Source organism: Merops nubicus, unplaced genomic scaffold (assembly GCF_000691845.1).
Source record: "Merops nubicus isolate BGI_N331 unplaced genomic scaffold, ASM69184v1 scaffold4347, whole genome shotgun sequence".
Classification (NCBI taxonomy): domain Eukaryota; kingdom Metazoa; phylum Chordata; class Aves; order Coraciiformes; family Meropidae; genus Merops; species Merops nubicus.
In genome coordinates, this window is record NW_008620964.1 from 113,563 (window position 1) to 130,864 (window position 17,302).

General features: G+C 39.3%; 1 long non-coding RNA gene across 1 annotated transcript in view; it reads left to right on the top strand.

Moving 5' to 3' along the window:
• The first annotated feature begins 2,063 nt into the window (after nucleotides 1-2,063).
• The window catches only part of LOC103776762, a 163,194-nt gene continuing 147,955 nt past the window's right edge, over nucleotides 2,064-17,302 (top strand). The window contains exon 1 of the long non-coding RNA XR_608183.1: nucleotides 2,064-2,367. This is a non-coding gene — a long non-coding RNA (uncharacterized LOC103776762). The remainder of the gene's footprint in view (nucleotides 2,368-17,302) is intronic.

Sequence of the window (17,302 nt, forward strand, 5' to 3'; positions counted from 1 at the left end):
AAGGTCTGAGTGCCTTGCTTAAAATGCCAAGTGCATTAGAAACAGGCCACCCTTGACTTTTGCAAGGAGACATAGAAGGATAATAAGTTAGTTGGATTTAAGGGACTTCTTAAATTGAGCGTGTGTGTGTATGTGTGCATGAAGGTAGCAAAATAAGGATTAAATGCTGTCAAATCATCAAGAACACTTTTTTGTTAACTATTTACCATATTTTCACTTAACGAGGAGCAAAACAGAAGGAAAGTCTTGGGGTTAAAACAAAGGACGGGGAAGCAGAAGACCCTGAACTTGGATGAAAATCTATACTAAAGCATTTTATTAGCACAAAAGCAGGGCTTTAAAGCCACATACACGTAAACCTGAGTAAATTCTAGTAGAACACTGCATTTTTGCTATAACTACTTGGGGAACCTACTGCTGTACCCTTTCCAAATTACGTTCACTGCCTTAGAAGTTTCTGTTTCCACTTTGAGGACAACTCTCTATGCTGTCTTTTTCCTCTGTGCTGAGATTGAACTCATAGGTGGTAGCAAAAATTCTTGTAGACAGCATGAGGCTGCTGAGAGATCTTGGTGAATTCAGCAAAGAGAGGGTTCTCAGCCATGCCAATTCAAACCTCCTATCTAGAATGGTGAGAGTTCGCTACCATCTGGAGAAATGGCTTCAGGTGGTCACCTGTTAAAAGGAGGCTTTAAAAAAAGAAGAAAAACGACTTCAAATTTGACTGTGGTCCCAATCTGACATGGCTGTTTGTTCATGAACAGGAGCTTTACAAGGGGTGTGGGGCAGACCTCTACACCACGAGCCCTGTTGTGCAACTCCTGGTGGTAGGAGTCACCTTATCACAACCACTTCGATGAGTAAAGGTAGCAGAAGTGATGCAGCCATAGTAGCAATTAGTTTCTGAACAGTTTTTAAAAATCTATTTAGAAGCCAATTGTCTATGACAAGCATCTTCAGCATGCATGTATCTCTTCCTGTGTAAATGGCAAACTTTGAGTAAAACTGAAATTAATTTAATTAAGTTTAAACATCTCAGCTTTTTATTTTATGGTTACACACATAGGTAGAGCAACAACTGAATATAAATGTTGCATATTTACTGTGGCATGATCCAAGCAATTACTACTAAAGTATTAGAGAAAAGCATCATTTCATTCTTTTAATTTTATTTTGTAATTGGGTGGGAACCATATTTTGGTGGATACATTTATAGTTAGAAGTTATAGATTATGCTTCTCTTTGTTTTAGAAGGATGATTTTAGTTCTGTTGCTAAAAGCCTGTTAGCAACAATTAAAATAGCTATTAAAAAAAAAGCATTTATAGCTTTTGTACTTGTTATTCTTGTTAGTTTTCATCAAATATTTCACACTGACATGATGTATGCAGTCTGCTAAAAGTCACTAACGTAGACTTTCAAAAATAGTTTTAAACATCTGGTTAAAAACATAGCTTTTTATATACTGTGATTGGTAGTTCATCCTTTTCAAAGAAGTGTTGTGCCAGTTCTTTGTTGTGCCTCTGACTTCTGTTACTTTTTGTACTCAAAAATAATTTGAAAAAGTTTAGAAGGAAAATTTAAAAGCAGAGCAAAGATGATACTGGCAGCTTTTTAGAGTGCCAGAGTTTTAACTGTTTTCTGCTGAAGTGTTTGCCTGACTTTCCATTCAAAAAAAAACGTTTTAGTACATAGTATTGCAGGCAGGGCTGAATGCATGCCCGCAAAGAGCAACAGGGTAAAAGTCTGTGTGTATTCTACGTGTACCACACTATTCAAATCAATCTGTTCAGGTTAGTTTCCATTCTGAGGAGAGCTTAGAAACACAACTACCAGTTTTGGTCACGTGCTGTTTCGCATCAATTAAAAATAAATTAAATTTCATGCAAAGAACCCAACTTAAAAATCCCAGCAAACAACAACAGAACCTTTCCACTAATGATTTTCAGTCATCAGAAGTGGAGAGAGACTCAGACAGCAGACAGCATGGTCCCAGCATGCTTTTTGCCTTTTTTTTTGTTTGCACAGTAGCTGTCAGTTGCAGCCCTGCAGGTAGTAGAACCCAGTGGGAAGAGGGGCGGGACAGAGCGATGCTGCCTGAACTGACAGCAAATTTAAATTACTGAGCTTTCTTTTTCTTTTTTTTTTTTTTCTTTCTTTCTCTCTTTTCAAGCCTTCTTTTTTTTCTCCTTTTTTTTTTTTTGTATTTTTCTACTCTGCGACAAACTGAAAAGATTCTAGCACACGCTAATTTAACAACCCTGCTTCAGCGTCTTATTTTTTTTCCCCCCTTCTGCTTCCAGGATAATTAAAAGAGAAACCTGTAAAAGCAACATTCCTTCAAGCAAGTTGGTGCTGCAACGTGCTGGTAAGACAAATTTAATTTCTTTTTTTTTTTCCCTTCCTCATCTTATCCTTTTTTGGAGCTGAAATCTTTTGTATCTCTAACGCAGTCATAAGTGTGGTTCCCCTGCTGTGGAGGGTTAGGATGTAATGCAAAGGTGTAACTGCTTGGTATGTGACCTTCTCCTATTATTTAAAATGGATAATAACAGCTTTCATGTTTGTCCTCATGATGCTTTTCTTTCTGTGAATTGACTATTTGCTCAACAGAAGCAGTACTGTGATTGTCGCACTATGACAATGAGGACTTGATTGTTTTTTGGTTACTGTTCCATGCTCCTATCAGAAAAGATACTTGTGTTGGGGGTTTTGTGTGTAAGATTTTTTTTTTTCCAAACGTTGCCTGAAGCACCAATACAACGGGGGTGGAGATGGGGGTGGAGGAGATGGTCTTAGGTATCGTTCTGCCTGTTCAGCTGTTTACTAGGTAGGGAAGTGCAACACTGAAACTTTTTTTTTAAAATAAATAAATATTTCTCAGCTTGCATCAAGTGGGGTCAGTATATCTAGGATTTATTGTTGTCGAGTGCTGCATAAAGTTCTTGCTGTCCCTTACATTGTTCTTCTGGAGAAGGGGGGGAGGGAAGTTGCACTTCATATCTTGTCATAACATTGTAGTGGTTAATTGCAAGAAGCTGGGAAACTTTGAGATGAAATACCAGCCTCTGCTTTTGTAAAGAATGAGGTTGTTGCTGTAGACAGTTTCCTATGAATACAAGCCTGACAGACACAATCAGATCTGTAGTATACATGTTCCTGCCTTGCAAGTCCCCTGATTTCCAAGGTCTGCTTTCCAGTCTTTTTCTGGCACTAATACATTATTTATTTAAATTTTTGTTTAGAAAATGAGCTGTGGTTTACTTTTGCTTTGTATTTACCCTTATACAGTTTATAAGGTGATTTTTTTTTTTTTCTCAGGCTTTCTGGATGTAATTCTGCCAAATATTAAATGCTACAACACCTGCTGAAATCAACAGGAAGGCTTAGCCTGTCTTGTATTTAAGAGGAAATTGCTGAGTACCAGGAGAATTGGATCTTATGATTGTCTCGTGTCTCTCTTTGCCGAACTGCAATTAGTTGTTGTTAAACTTAAGACTGAATGGTGTAGACTTTTACTGAAGTATTTAGAATAAACACCACTCTTACAGTTAGTTGTTCACAGGTTTGTGGCCATGATGAGGAAAAGTTTTTGAACATAGGATTGGATTTTTCAGAGAAATCTAATGAAGTTAGAAAGCCAGTATGATTCAATCATCTAACTCCTTGAAAGCTGTTTTCCTTGATACTTTTTTTTAAAGTGTCTTGCAATTAATCATCTGCAGATTGATACATCAGACTTTCCAGACTCAGAGGTCTGTTTTGCCAAATACATACTGTCATGTCAGGAGCAAAGTTGTGCAAGAAAAGTGGAGATGAGGAGCAGTCAGGGACTACACACAGACTCCTTTTCGTGTCCCTGGAGAGAAGGAGGGGACGTGTCAATACCATATGGAAAATCACATTCTTTCACAGCAACTTGGTTAGGGCACAGGGTTAAGGGCGCTGCACTTGCAGAAGTTCATCACTGCCTATTTCATCCTTAATTTCAGGCACTGCAATACTTGTCTGAAGGTTTGCTTGGCTTGTGCAGAAAATGCTGTTGTCTTGTGAAATGAGGTCATTGTAGCTCCCACATCTTGCTTTTGCCCTGACAACTTGCCTCCCCCAACCCCAACACCAAGGTCTGCAAAGCTCAGAAAATTAGGCTTTGTCCCTTGTAATCCTAAACTCCCACCCATTTATAACCAGAGAAGAAAAGGATTGAATTCAGCGTTCTTGTTATGGAAATAAGTTTTTATTCACTCAGTATCAACTGACAGTTAGAAGCGTATCTGATGCAATATGAATAAACTGTAGACTGTTGACAGTAAATTATGCAGCTATAGTCTCACATTCTCCTAGAAACAGTGCTTTACACTGCTCAAGTAGCCTAATGGGGTGAAACAACTACCAATACTCTCAAATGAGTTTCCTAATCACCCAAAGACATGAGAAGTCCATGGTGGTTGATGGCCCATATTGGGCATCTCACCAATGGGAGAGGCTACATGGAGTTGAGCTTGAGTGCAGACAGGGGTATTCTGTCAGAGAGGAGATGTCAACGTTACTGTTATGGGGCAACATGAAAACATAGCACAGCCCAGTTTAGATGTTGAGTATGGCAACAAGAATTTGTTCCTAAAGTTAAGAAAAATCAGATAACTGTAGTTTAAAAAAAAAAAATGTAGTCTTTAGATATATATTTTTTACTGAATCTGCACACTTTAAATTGCTGTTGGCTTCTAGCAATACTGTCTTTTCCCCAGTTCTTGGAAATTTCTAGCTGAATGGAATTGCTTTCATAGTAACAAAAAAAGCAAGCCAGAAAACTTGCTGTAATTTCCTGTCAGTAACACAGAAATAAGAAAACACTAGGCTAATAAAAATGATAATATGAGTTTACAACTGTTAACAAGATTCCTGAATAGAAATGGGGCTATTATGCACAAAGAACTTCTATCATCACTAGAGGAATGTAGTATAAAATTATGAGTTTTATTATTAGGGCCCTGTCATCCAATCAGAAATCAACCCATAATCTTACTTGTGAAATGCCATAAGTTTTGGCATCTTTCCTCACCTCCTATTAATAAAATATTAAAGAAATTTTATAATTAGAAACTTTGATTACTTAACTATGAATTTTCTGTGCAGGAAAAAGCTGACATAATACTGTACTTCTTCCACATCTCCAACTCTCCATATAAAATCTCTGCAAGTCTGTCTTGCACACAGCAGGAAGCACTGGAGTAATAATTATCATGGGCAATAATGATGGGGTTTCATCAGCTTCTTTCTCCTGAGAGAGGCCAGATTCTCAGACTTTTCTCAGGACTCTGAAGAAGTACTTAAGAATATGCCATAGCAAAAACTGAATGAGATTATTTATTAGTATTTCTGGTCAGCTGAATTGAGCTATCATAAAGTTATGACAAAATCCTTAGGTTTTAACCTCCTCTGAGGACTTTTTTTTTTTTTTCTCATTCCTGTAATCAAAGACTTTTACATTTCTCTCTCTAACAGCAAATGATTTATGGCATTATAAAGGGTTTGCTGTATTTCCGATTGATTTAACAAATCAAATGGAATCAAGTCTAGTGGAAGACGTCCCTGCCCATGGCAGGCTGGTTGAAGCTAGATGATCTTTGAGGTCACTTCCAACCCAAACCATTCTATGATTCTATAATTAGCTATGATCTCCTTTCAGCAAGCACCACTTTTGAAGCTCTACATCATCAAATGAATCAAGACCTCTGTACCTGGCTTAGTGTGCCCCCAAGTCTCTGGTCCTCCTTTGCTAGTTGATCAATAACATAGTGGGCTAACACTGGCCAAGACACACTGCTTCCACGAGCCTCCCATCACTCCCAAGATACTACAGTGCACAATATTTGTCATAGAATCATAGAATCATTTAGGTTGGAAGGGCCTTCCAAGATCATCAAGTCCAACCACCGAGCCACCAGGGCTCCAAAGTCCTCTGCTAAAACAGATCAGAATCTGTAAGGGTTGGAAGGGACCACAAGGATCACCCAGTTCCAACCCCTCTGCCATGAGCAGAGACACCTCCCACTAGATCAGGCTGCCCAGAGCCTCATCCAGCCTGGCCTTAAAGACCCCCAGGGATGGGGCCTCAACCACCTCCCTGGGCAACCGATTCCAGGGATTAAGAATATAAATAATGTTTTACTCTGTTAAGGTAAACACTAAAATATTAGCAAGAATGAAACAAAGCTAGAAGAGAAGTAGAGCCCCAGAGAGCTCAGTTCTAGAATATAATTAACACAAAAAGTCTTTCTTGGTTGGTTTGCATGTTCTGTGGCCAGTATAGGCTGATAATTTAGCTCCTGTCCTAAGGCTGAGGTGATTCGAGAGACCTTGGAGCCACGTATTTCTGCTCCCATTGTTAAAGACACTTCTTGTCATCTTTCTTGGGGTTGGTAACAAAAGGGAGAAACCCAAAGTTCTGCATGTAAATTTTTAAAATTTGCTTTCCCAAAATAATCTCCAACTGCCTGTATATTGCCTGTATAAGTGCTGGGTCTCTGTTCATGGTATTTGGGCACCAGAGGTAGGATTCACCTCATCCAAATTTAGATATCAATACTGTAAACACCTACATCTGAGCTAAACACTTCAGGGTCCTTTTACAGGCAAGGGAAAAAAGCAGGTGCTTTCAGGGAGTGATTTATCTCACCTACTTTAAACATCTCTTTTCTTTGAATCCCACTGAAGGACATCACATTCAAGACTCAGATCATTTAACCTCCTCTCCTCCTCTGATTTCCTTAATTACCCATACTGTTGCATTGCTAAATTTAGACATCTTTTCCTTGACTCTCTTGTAAATACTTCATGAAGTAAGAGTGCTTAAAACCCTGTAAATTGCAACACCTTGAAAAATAGTCATAGTACGGGTGACTTACTGAGCCTTATATACCTGGCAGTGGGCTTAGAGCAAAGCTAAACATAGTGAAGTTAGGACTGGATTGCACAGACAAGGTAATGTCACTGGCATATACCATGAGTCCTCAAGGGCTGCTGGGGGGATGCTGTCACAAGCACATTCCAGGCAAAGTGTTTAGTGTATAATTCATCTTGTTCCTCATGGTTACTTTTGTTAGGCTGAACTGATGTAGTGGAAGGAGACGCTGTGATTGGTTTATTGTTCTACTTGCAGACCAGTGGCATTTAAAAGTTATGCTGTAATGCTTTAAAAAAAAAATTAAGTCAGGAAACTCCATGAATATGATGAAGACTAACTAATTTAGGCACTAGTATTTTAATGAGCTGATGCTCCTGATGTATGTTCCCTTACCCAGAGGAATCTATGTTCATTTGGAAGCTTCCAGACAATTTGGCTTCCTAAATTTGTACAGCTAAGTCTGCATTTACGGTGCTAAAAGTTTCTGCTCCAGAGGGAACCATGGATCCCAAGTGTTACAGTGTACCTCACCCCATGTCTCATCTGGCCAGCTGTGATGGAGCTCTTTGTGTCCTCTTGGCCCTGTGCTTGGCCCCAGGTACATGGCATGAAGGGTTGTGGCTTGGTGCTGGTGGGTGCACAGCCCACTGGAACAGGGAGTTGAAAGGAGCAGAGGGAGGTAGCATTGGAGCAGCCTAGATGGAATGGTACCTAAGGATGACCATAAATAGCTTCACAATCAGGTTTATCTTCAGGGAGAATCTGATTAATTTCAGAAATAAATGTCTCAGCACATAAATATATATTAATAGACCTGTAAATACATAGTATGGCTAATACATTAGAGGCACAAGACCACAGCAGATAGCTAAGACATTCAGCAATGTGGAGACAATGTATATAGGATTCTTTTCTCTCTTCACATAGGTAATCTTCACCATCCTAAAGATTAAGTGTAGGTATGGTTTAAGTTAGAGAAACTGGATTCTAGTGTTCATGTAAATATAAAATGGTTGATCATCATTGAGGTAGATTTGTTCTGAACCTGTGTTCTTCAGTGTTTTGCAGAAATAGTCTTTATTCAGCCAAAGACAGTGGCCAGATTTTAAAGCATGCAGAAAATGTGGTAATACCACTAGAACTGCTCACACTAATAAAAGAGCTCTGAACACAGGATTTGGTCTCTTACACATTGCTATTTTTGGTGACTAATGTATAAACACTGTACAAGCCACTGACAGAGTGAGAGATCTAAAAAGCCTGTTGCCTGTGTTTTGGATAACAAGAGACAGAAGTACAGATTAATAGTGGCTCTTAATCAATCTGAGGCAGTCAATGTTTTCCATAGGCACTCCATTAACAAGTAGCTCTACTAATGTCTTTCCTTTGCTGTATCCTAAGTCACTCAAAATTATGAAGGACATATGCATACTAAACGAAGCCTTTACACTTGAGTGATGAGCAATAGGAGCCTACCCTGTGTCACACAGACACATTCACAGGACATTAAAGGCTGGGTACTCTTGCTGAACAGGTTTACACATTTAAGCCTTGATCCTGCAAAGACTTACACACATGCTTAACCTTACACACTGTGAATGAAATCCTGGGCCTCTCAAAATCAATGACAAAACTCCACTGACTTCAAAGGGCCACTATGTGAATAGCCTTTTTGGCTTCAGTGCAGCCACACAGCCTGTAGATGCATGTGAGCTGATAGCCCCAACCTTGCTTGCCTGTGTGAAGTCTTAAGAGATTGAGGGAGCTGCTAAGTGTAACTTTCAAAACACTTGTCTCACAACAAACTATAAGCATTCTAAGATGTTTTCTTGTTTGATCTGTGTTCTTTAGGGGTTTTGCCTAAACCCCGTGGTAAAACCTGCAGAAGTGGTTTCTGCTGGAGAAGTCTCTGAGCAATCCATAATGCAATCCTCTCCCTGGCTAGTATTGCACTCTGAGCAGGCTATTTTCTTTACTTTCCAGAAAATCCAGTCCCTGGAGTGAGGTCATTATGCTGGAATCACATCTTTCTTTTTTTAAAGAAGAAAAGTCTATAGCTGACACGATTTTATAGGAAATCTGGGAAATCCTTACTGAAATGACTCACAGATCAGAAAAACAATAATATATGAATCTGTGCAAGATCTAACTACTGGTTTTCATCTGCTTGCTGCTGGTAATTGATATATCCTACTGCAAAATCTAACGGCTGTCTCAGGATCTGTTGGAAACAAGAGACCAAATCCTGGTTCTGGCTCCATATGCAAAAATACCCCTTGGAAGTGGCACCTCTGAGACCCAGTGTGGAGTCCTGAGGAGTTTGAAGGGCTGCAGAGGAGGGAAAGTGGTATTAGTTCCATTTTTCAGCATAGATCCATTTTCAAGGCAGGTTAAGTCAATGGTCATTCCTGCTGTACCGACCCTCTGGCTCTTCATATCATGCAACATGCGTCCAACCCTCATGGTGGCTGAGATGCTGAAGTTGGGGTGGGGTAACTCCAAGGTGTCTGAGTTCCAACAACAAAGCTCATGCTGGTAAATGCAGATCTCCTGAGCAAAACAGCTCTCAAAACAGACTGGTGTGCAGATACACCATTGTGACTTGCACACATTAGGAACTAGGAAAGCTTTGGCTATCATTTCCCTATGCTGGCAAAAAGATTTGTAAGGACAATTATCCCAGTGTAAGTGTACTGTAACGGGGAGTAAGGGTTTGCAAAAGAGATTGAGTTTTGCATCCCAGTTATGCTTTAGGATAAGCCTATGTTAATATTTGTTTAAGCCAAATCGTCACTTCTCACCTAAATTGGTTGCAGTCATTTGAAAAGAAGAGTAGGTTGAGTGAGCCCAGCAAAGTTGTTTTTTTTTTTTTTATTATTCCATCATTTTCTTCTGACAGGCTTCGTTGCTTCAGCAGTGAAAAAAATCCCCAGACTTTACTCTTTTCTTTTTTAGTTTTACTGTAAAGGTATTTTAATTTTATCTTCATCATGCTCCTGTACTAATGGGCTTTACATATTCCCAGCAAAGCCCTGTGTGAAATTCCTAACCATAGAGATTACAGAAATTTACTGCTTCACTGGCATGGTCAAGTTGCCACAAAATTGCATTTGTTAATGTAGCTGTGAAAACACATGGCACCTGCCATCTCTTAGCATAAGGATTTTAAATATGGTTGGGAAGAATTTAAGAATGCCTATAAAATGGGGCTTGGCCATGTCAGTTCAGCTTTAGGAAGGAGACTGTGCTATAAAATCCTCACCCATAATTGGACACAAGTGACAGCTTTACTTAACTAGTGCTCACAAATGAACGAGCAATGAAAACGTTCTGCCTTTCTCAGCCCAGAAGAATGACCACGGCAGATGTTAACACTGTTGAGAACAGCTTTATTGTAACTACAGGTGAGACAAATGGGAGATTTATTAGTCTGGGCATTGAGGGAAGGGGAGGGAGAGTACAAGTCATATCCAGTGCTGTTCCAAAGAAATGCAATGGACATTATCAAACACATTGCAGGGCGCACACAGCACTCTGAAGCAGGGGCTCTTCTGCGTCCATGAATTCGTAAGCATGCCTCCTTTCTTGTTGGCTTTTTAAATACCCAATACCCAGAGTCACAAATTAGACATGATTCTGCTTTTTGTTTCCTTGTGCCCTCTCCTGTGCACATTGAAGTCGATGGCAAATCTCTAACTTCATTGATAATACGATGTAATCAATGATACAGAGTCTGGGAACTCAGTGACCTGTGAAAGAGTAAACAAGAGACAATGTTGTTTCTCTGATGAATGTCCTGAGACAAGGCTTGATCCAACATCTGCTGGATCCTTTCTGTTCATTTTAATGAGCTTACAATTGGTCCCTAACATAATGTGCATTCAATAGAAATCAGTGTTGGTTGTTCAGGCACTGATCCAGTAAAGCCCTTAATTATGTGCTTAAGATTGTGGAATGGGAATAGTCCCATAGAAGCCACTGCAACCACAGAAATGCTTTAAGTTCAGCAACTAAGTAAATGTTTTGTTGCTGGAGTCTCATTGTATTTTTTTCGGTCAGTCCCCTCTGCCAAGCAAACAAACAAGTACAGTTTCTGGAAATCCAAAGCCTTGAGAAACCATAGATGTGATGATATGCAGTTTTGTACCAAATATTTTTAATACTTCTTTATGCCCAGATAGAGCAAAACATTTGACTGCAATTGTGATATGAACAGGAACACTTGCAGCTTGAAACTCAAAGCTCCCTCCCCGTTTAGAGTCAGGGTACACTCACACGTGGTGCTACTGCCTGCTTATCAGTCCCATTTCTATCTGGAATGTCATTTTTAAATTTTAAGAGTCAACCTGTTTGCAGTCTAAGCAGGAAAATACTCTTCTCTGTAGTTAAAGTTAATTCTATCAGTTTGCACCAAACACTTTAACCAGGTGCTTTCTTAGGAGAGCTGCTTAAAGCCAGTTTGAGCTTTTGTGCCATGTGGAGCACATATTGTTTAACTGCTTCACTTCAGCTCATCCCCTTTAACTGGAGAGTACCATATTTCTGTATGATCTTGCTTTCAGGAAGCATGTGCTGTTCGCCATGTTTTTCAGGTAAAGCTGTTTATAGCAAACACTGCCTATGGCGTTCCCAAAAGTTTCCTGCTGTCAGAAGCATGAGGGCCAAATTGAAAATATTGGTTTGGGAGAATGTAATCTTTTCAGTACAGACTTTGGTCAGTGTGACTGTGTGCAGTCTAAGTGCCCAATAGTAATGATGGCCAGGCATAGGGCCAAATGCTAAAACTGCCCCCAGAGTGAATATACTCATACTCTGCAAGAGAAGCAGTAAAGTATGCTCGTGTTCTGGCTGACAACATCTGAAAACACAGCTCCCCAGGAGGAAGATTCTTGCCAGGAGTATGAATAAGCTGCATTGAGGCTATGCATTATGGCAACTGCTGCGTCGGGGACTAGTAAGTAACTCATAAATAATCAGTCTCTGCTACCACTCCCATACATGTATTGAGCTTCAGAAGGTACTTATATAGGTCCAAGTTGAAAAGCTTGTACTGTGGCCTCAGTGGACTTTGAGGAGTGCCAAAACAGAGGTGGCTACTTTCCATCTCCTGCTCCTTCAGCTGGCCATAATTTTTCTGGCAAGCACAAATATACTGCGCCTAGAAGGATTTGGCTTCTATTCCTCAGCTCATATTCATCATTTGGGTTGCTCCAGTGAAGTTATGAAGCCAGGAGCTCCTGTTATGGTAGGATAAAGACTCTACCACAGCTGAAATCTTTATTAATAAATGAATTATGAATAAATGCAGAAAAAAATAGACACACTTTACTAAACCCACCAACCATCTTGTTTTGGCCACACAAGTGTATCTATACTCACATCAGAACTACAGAGAAAATGTGCGGGTTTTGTGTTAGTGCTTATTTCAGTTTAGTTTTCTTGAGGATGATTTAAGTTCCACTCACATAATCAGAGCCTGACAGACCTTCTGCTGATATAAATCAGACTGACCCCTGGAAGTCTTCTGAGCATCTGCCCCAGAATGGCAAATTATAGTCTCTAGAGCCTGCCTAATCTTTAAGGATGATAAAAGTTACAGATCCAACACATACAACGTTCTGCATAACACAGATAAAATAATTTTAGCCAGGATTTTCTACACTATGGAAAACCATATTCTGTGAGGCTGTAGTGTAGGTTAACTACATTCTTTCAGCAAACCATCCTGTATTGTTTTGGAGATTTCAAATTTCCTTATATAGATGAAGTAGTTCAAAGTTTTGTGCAGACAGGTAGTAGCTTATATAATAAAGAATATTAGCATTAGACATCTGTATTGTTCTATACCATATCTCTGCATTAGGAATTCTCCCTCTTCTAACTGCTGACATATAAAGATTCAGATACTGCTTCTTTGCAGCAGAATTGCAAAATCTGAGTTCAGATAAGCCAATAAAGTTATTTTCTGGAAGGGAATATTCTGTCCATGTACTCCTATGCTTCAGATACAATTTTCTTGCCTTTTAGGACATTTCATAATCTACTGCACAGATATCACTGTTTTGAAAAACATAGAAATATCATCAATTGATGTGTTTATCTAAACAAAAATCTGTATGATTTGGAGCAAGCATAATAAACCCCTTCTGTGTGTGAAGACAAGCTGACCACCATAAAACAGAAAAACATTGTCATGGTTTAATTTTCATTCTGTCCTTCTCTTTCAACAGTAAAAGAATATACTTTTGTGTTGTAGCTACTTATCTTTGGTTGAACACAAGATTGAACATACAGAACCAGTTCTTTTTTTCTGTTATTTCTAATCAACTTCATACCTCAAACTATTAAAAACCTCAGGCAAGTCTTTCCCAAGAGGTGTGATTCACAAATTTGTATGAGTTAGGCTTCAAAGATTTCACTAGGACAAAAATGGTAATCAATGAGCCCTACTAGTGGTTTATCTTATATAAATTCATATCTATGCATAAGTTTCACAAAATACATTAGGAAAAATTAAATGACACTGAAGCGGGACAGAAAAAACTTCAAAAGGAACTAATTTCCACATCTTGCAAAACTAGTCTAGGGAACTTCTTAACTCAAAACATCCTTCATGTCTTCAAGTTTCTTTATGCGGCTTTGCCTTAAAGTTGGTTTTCCTGGGGTGGATAACTTGTTGTCAGGACTGACAAGAAAAGCAGAAGATACTTAAACTGTTTTTGATAGTGCTGGTGGTAGTGGTTCATGTTACTGCATTGTACATACCTTAGTTGTGGGCACACCTCTACAATTATGTCAGTAAGATGGAATAAAGCAAAGACCACCTTATAGCTCCAAGACTTACTGGCATGGCACAGCCCATATCTGTCTGCATACACTCCCTGCAATCCCAGACTGACAACATCCAGCCTTGTTGCTGGTACCTGCTGTCAACCTGAGGTTGAACATTTTGAAGGAGAGTGTTGCTACAACCCATAGTTCTGCAAGGGAGCACACTATCAACAAAAGGATTATGAATGATGAGGCAATAGTTCTTAAGACACAACCCTAGCCTTGATTTTTTTTAATTAATATAGACATAACTAATTGAAACACAGAGCAAAGAGATTCTCCTCTCCAGAGTACTCACCCACTCTTATTTGAACTTCAGAGAGGTGCAGCTTCATACCTTGCCAACCCTGTTAAAGGGAACCTGGAAAGAGGAGATAGGAATAATTGCTAGGAAATGACTGCACAGATTAAGTAGGAAGTTTTCAAATACAAAAGCACATCCCTAACCTGCATAATAAGAATTCAGTGGGGATATATTTACAGGACATCCTTGAACCAGAAGGTTTTGGAAGATGGGAAAGTATTACAAGGTTCCTTTATTCTTACAGGCTGCTCTAGGCATCTGCTATTGACCACTGATGGAGAGAGAACAGTGGGTCAGATAGACATCTGATCTAACCTGGTGCAACCCTGGTGCAGAATCCTCCTATTACCTAAAGGGGTGTGGGCAGAAGCAAGGAAAATTTCTGGCTTCATCAGAGGAAAGAAGGCTGGCTCTTGGCACTGAGCTAATGAGACCTGATAAGGGCTGCTGGAGTGGAGCTGGCTTTCAGACCAAGCACATCTGTATCCATCCAAACAGACACACCAGGTACTCATCTAAACGCCCTTGTCCAGGAGCAAATTGGATTTTGAACAAGCATCCAAAGACATAAAAGTGTAAATATACTGATGCTGTCCCTTTGGAGAAGTCAGCTGCACACATTTAACAGAGCAGGAGGGTGTGTGGGGGTGGGAGTTGTGTTATTCTACTGACTTGAAATGTCAGTTCAGATAATTTTTCTAATTGAGTCTTGATATTTCACTGCTTCCCATATTTCCCAAAATGATTATTAACAAATAAACAGATCTTTCTTGGTCGTCTCTGAAATAATAATGGCAAAAAGCTTCATTGCATATGAAGGAGTTCCAATTTAGGTGAAAATTATTTCTGGCAATGCAGCAGGTGGCATCATGCAAACACATCTACTAGTAATGCTACTCCTTTCAGTGTGTGCTGTGCAGGCAGCTATGGCAGAACATGTTCCAATCCTGATATTATTCAATACAGACCACGAATAAATGTTACGTCAGTGGAAAATAAAAGATAAAATGTTCATATGATATGATGATGTGAAAATGCACATAGAGGACCACATCACTGCGTTGTCCTTCTGCAGGGTTTTGGCAGGCTTCCTATGTAGCTGGCCAGTTTAGAATTAGCAGGGTCGGAAGAGATGTCCCAAAATTTAATATAATTTGAATATATCAATACAAGACTCCTCTGAGGAAAAATAAGTCCTCTTTCCACAGCATAGATAAGTCTTCCCAGAACATTTCCCCAGACAGATTCTCTTCTGCACATCCCTTTGCCAACTGGAACCTTTTGATCTCAACATCCTTAGTGCCAAATTCTTTAATGGTGTAAATGAGTGAAACTCCACCTAAGGCAGTGGAGCAGATCCCATTTACACCTGCAGAGAACTTGGCTTTGATTCTGTAGCCAAGGAAAGATTAAAACCATTGGTTCTAGTAGATTTGTTAGCCTGTAAAAATGCTCTTCATCTCCTCTTCCAGATAGCTCTGTTATCCAGTCCAAATGTGAAAAGGAAAAGCAGCAGAAGTTGTTCTTGAGGCGGTGAATTCTGGACAGGGGCAGTGATACACTGGAAGATTTAACAGGATTTTGTGATCATATGGTCGAGTATATGTTACCATAATTTTGATTCTGATCTCTTTGCTTGCTCTCTGTACAGCTTTTTTCAGATCTCCTAATATGAATCACTTATTCCAGATTGCTCTTTGAAGAAGGCATCCACTGATACATCAGAGATTAAATGAGTCACTCATGATGGATTGTACTTCATGGCTTTATATACCACGGAAAATTATGCATTTTACTCTACCTTGTAAAATAACCATTTATCTAAGTAAACATATTGACTCCTCTTGGGTTCATATGAAAAGTATCCTGGGTTGTGAATCTTAATTTAGCAACCTCTTGACAGGCAGGAGAAAAGACAGCTAACAATGACGGAGAAGAATCAGTTACTTAAATGTCAATACAGGGAGTTTAAAAAACGAGCTCAAAGTAACAGATCAATTTGTTCTCCAGTGTCCAGTCAGAGATACAGACTTGTCAACTTGTACCACCTTTTCCTCTTAAAAAAAAATAAAATAAATATTTAGAATTTGTGGGAAGTGGTGCAGATTCATGCTGCCATGGTGTCAATTCAAACATGACAACAGCACGTGCTAGAGAAAGAAATTAGGCCAAGTGGTTAGAACAAAGAGAAACAGTTGAATATCATTTTCCAAGGAATCTAACTCTTATCTTTCCACAGTTACTGTAGATACCACAGCAATATATCTCTTTTTGAAGCATCTCAGTTTGCTCATCTGTAATATGGAAATTATACCTCTGAGGCAGATTCTCTCTGGGGCCATCCCATGTGGTTCACCATAACATTTAGACAACTGACGTGGGAAAATTGGATCAGCACAAATGTACCCCAGTTCCTCTTCGGAGATGAAAGTGTCAGAAGGCATAAGTATTGTGCATGAATGCAGCTCAAGAATGGGGGTATAATGGGCTCATCCTAGGCCTTCTGGAAAGTTCTAGCTTTGTCCTTCTGGGGAGCAGGAGTACAGGTTAGCACTAATGGAGTCTCACTCAGCTTTCAAAAAATAATAGGTTAAATTTTTTTGTACCTGACCATTTCTTCTTGCTACCCCAGCTTGCACTTGGCTGTTGTATTTTTCTGATTTTTGTCTTCTTCCTGCATCCTTTTCCTGCTAAGTATTTATACTCCTCTCACTCACGGCAGGGCCTGAGATGCTGAGTGCAGCATTGACTTCAGCAAGCTTTGGATCAAACCTGTAATCACTTCAAGCCCCAGACTAGCTGGCTCTACGTATTTAGGATGAATCATCTCAGAAGCAAAGGAGAATATCACAGCAAACTATTCTCTTATGTATTTCTGCTTCCCCAAAGGTTTACTCTTCAAAAAAATCCATTGTCCTATATGTAATGTAAAATAATTCACTGTGGAGCAAAACAGTGTATCATGATACAAATCTGGGCAGTGATTGAAATAATAACAGACTGTTTAATTGCTAAATTACAGTGGTGATATTATGAAATAACATATTATATCCGCATTTATAATAAATTAATCCATCATGATTAAAGGTCTCTCAATGAATACCAAATGAATTAATACATGATTGGCCTTTATAAGTATAAGCCTTTAAAATTATGCAGTATTCTGCAAGCAGCTAACAGCCCACAGAATGAAGTTGCAGTGAGAAAATGTGTCACAGAAAAACTTTTCTACATTTCATGCGGAACACCTTCTCTTTCAGA